Source organism: Symsagittifera roscoffensis, chromosome 1 (assembly GCF_963678635.1).
Source record: "Symsagittifera roscoffensis chromosome 1, txSymRosc1.1, whole genome shotgun sequence".
NCBI classification, from domain to species: Eukaryota; Metazoa; Xenacoelomorpha; order Acoela; family Convolutidae; genus Symsagittifera; species Symsagittifera roscoffensis.
In genome coordinates, this window is record NC_087062.1 from 50,570,120 (window position 1) to 50,573,397 (window position 3,278).

The 3,278-nt window shown below is 44.3% G+C and overlaps 1 non-coding gene across 1 annotated transcript; it reads left to right on the forward strand.

The window, feature by feature from the left end:
- The first annotated feature begins 1,814 nt into the window (after positions 1–1,814).
- Positions 1,815–1,887, forward strand: Trnaa-ugc (transfer RNA alanine (anticodon UGC)). Its single transcript has one exon. It is a non-coding gene; the product is annotated as a tRNA-Ala (tRNA).
- The last annotated feature ends 1,391 nt before the right edge of the window (positions 1,888–3,278 follow it).

A 3,278-nucleotide genomic window follows, 5' to 3' on the forward strand; every position in this document is an offset into this window, starting at 1 on the left:
CCAGGAGGTGTGTTCTCGTCCACAGGGGTGAAAGGGATTGTGTGGTGCACGAGAAACATAAGTCCTCCGGCGGCTCCACTTCCTCGGTCTTTTCGGACTATAGTGTAGTCTTCAAAGACTGGGTCTTTCCCTTTGGCAGTGAGTTTTGTCTCCTGCAAGGCGGCCACTTTGATCTTACGGGTACGGAAAAAACGGCTCAGTTCTGTTGTTTTGTTCCGTATCCCATTGCAATTTAGTTGCAGGAACGTCAGTGGCTCTGCCTTCGGTTGTCGGGGTCGTGGATTTGGAGGTGTGATGGGATCTCGTTTGGTGGGGTGGGGTGGTGTAGTGGGGGTTGGAGGATCGACAGTCTGGGTGGTTGCTTGGGAGGGTGTGGGTGCACTGAAAGGCGCGACTGGTGGACACCTCGGGCAGACGTAGTCTCTGTGCCATTCGGCCACAGTCCGAAGGCCGCTGCATCGCTGGTGGATCCAGGTTCCGCAGCAGTGGCACCATACGGTGGTGCCGCCTGCCCACGTTTCAGTGCACACCGTGCAGGGGGATTTCAGTGTCTGAGGGCGTCTGGGTGGTCCAGGGTTTGGCTCGACGCCGGCTCTTAGTAGGAGGGTGCGGATCAGACTCGCCGGCTTAGGCTGATCCGATAACAAAAACCCGGCCGAGGGTCCCACGCATGGGCGCCCGGTGAGAGGAGTTTGACGTTGGTCTGCTGGTAGCAGAGGTCGAGTCGTCGCTCCCGATCCAGAGAGTTTGCAACCGGAGTCCTTGTGGTCCTCTGGTTGTTGGTCCCACCGCAAAAAGGCTCTCTCCTTCCGGGACCTCGGGATGTAGGTCAAATGGTAGAGCGCCTACTTAGCAAGCCAGAAGTACCTTCCAAGAAAAATTTTAACCTCTTTTTTGCCGACTGAAATAAAAGCTTCCCCGACAGTTATAAATCGTGGGGATGTAGCTCAAATAGTTGAGCGCTCGCCTAGCATGCGAGAGGTACGGGGATCAATGCCCCGCATCTCCAAATCTAGAGTCACTCATCAAATGGTAATCATTATCTCCAGATAATCTATTGCATATTGATTTTCCTTACAAGTAGATTTTCTGCGAACGAAAAAAAAAACTTCATAGTTGCTAACTGAGCGAAAAAAATTCCGCGAGATTTGATAAACATGGGATGTAGGTCAAATGGTAGAGCGCCCACGTATCAAGCCAGAAGTACCGGGAGCAATACCCCGCATCTCCAAAGTTAAGGACATCGAGTTTTTAATTAAGTTTCTTCGGAAAACTACTGAATATTGAAATCTTATACAAGAAATATCTTCCCAGAAAATGTATAACCTCTTGTTTGCCGACTGAAAAAAAGCTTCCTCGACAGTTCTAAATTATGGGGATGTAGCTCAAACAGTAGAGCTCTCGCTTTGCATGTGATAGGTACGGGGATCGATGCCCCGCATCTCCAAAGCTAGAGCCACTCATCAAATGGTAATGACTATTTTCAGATAATCTATTGCATATTGAAATTCCTAACAAGTAGATTTTCTGCGAACGAAAAGAAAAACTTCTTAGTTGCTGACTAAGCGAAAAAAAATTTCGCGAGAATTGATAAACATGGGATGTAGGTCAAATGGTAGAGCGCCTACTTATCAAGCCAGAAGTACGGGGAGCAATACCCCGCATCTCCAAAGTTAAGGACATCGAGGTTTTAATTAATTTTCTTCAGAAAACTAGTGAATATTGGAATCTTATACAAGAAATACCTTCCCAGAAAATTTATAACCTCTTGTTTGCCGACTGAAATAAAAGCTTCCTCGACAGTTCTAAACTATGGGGATGTAGCTCATATGGTAGAGCGCTCGCTTTGCATGCGAGAGGTACGGGGATCGATGCCCCGCATCTCCAAAACTAGAGCCATTCACCAAATGGTAATCACTATATGCAGATAATCTATTGCATATCGAAATTCCTAACAAGTAGATTTTCTGCGAACGAAAAAAAAACTTCATAGTTGCTGACTAAGCGAAAAAAATTCCGCGAGATTTGATAAACATGGAATGTAGGTCAAATGGTAGAGCGCGTTCTTAGCAAGCCAGAAGTACGGGGAGCAATACCCCGCATCTCCGAAGTTAAGGACATCGAACAATTATTTAACTTTCTTCAGAAAACTACTGAATATTGAAGTCTTATACAAAAAATACCTTCCAAGAAAAATTTTAACCTCTTGTTTGCCGACTGAAACAAAAGCTTCCTCGACAGTTATACATCATGGGGATGTAGCTCAAGTGGAAGAGCGATCGCTTTGCATGCGAGAGGTACGGGGATCGATGCCCCGCATCTCCAAAGCTAGAGTCACTCATCAAATGGTAATGACTCTCTCCAGATAATCTATTGCATATTGAAATTCCTAACAAGTAGATTTTCTGCGAACAAAAAGAAAAACTTCTTAGTTGCTGACTAAGCGAAAAAAAATTTCGCGAGAATTGATAAACATGGGATGTAGGTCAAATGGTAGAGCGCCTACTTATCAAGCCAGAAGTACGGGGAGCAATACCCCGCATCTCCAAAGTTAAGGAAATCGAGTTTTTAATTAATTTTCTTCAAAAAACTACTGAATATTGGAATCTTATGCAAGAAATACCTTCCCAGAAAATTTATAACCTCTTGTTGCTGACTGAAATAAAAGCTTTCTCGACAGTTCTAAACTATGGGGATGTAGCTCAAATAGTAGAGCGCTCGCTTTGCATGCGAGAGGTACGGGGATCGATGCCCCGCATCTCCAAAACTAGAGCCACTCACCAAATGGTAATCACTATCTGCAGATAATCTATTGCATATTGAAATTCCTAACAAGTAGATTTTCTGCGAACGAAAAAAACTTCATAGTTGCTGACTAAGCGGAAAAAATTCCGCGAGATTTGATAAACTTGGAATGTAGGTCAAATGGTAGACCGCCTTCTTACCAAGCCAGAAGTACGGGGAGCAATACCCCGCATCTCCGAAGTTAAGGATATCGAGCAATTTTTTAAACTTTCTTCAGAAAACTACTGAATATTGAAGTCTTATACAAAAAAAAACCTTCCAAGAAAAATTTTAACCTCTTGTTTGCCGACTGAAACAAAAGCTTCCTCGACAGTTTTAAATCATGGGGATTTAGCTCAAATGGTTGAGCGCTCGCTTAGCATACGAGAGGTACGGGGATCAATGCTCCGCATCTCCAAATCTAGAGTCACTCATTAAATGGTAATCACTATCTCCAGATAATCTATTGCATATTGAAATTCCTAACAAGTAGA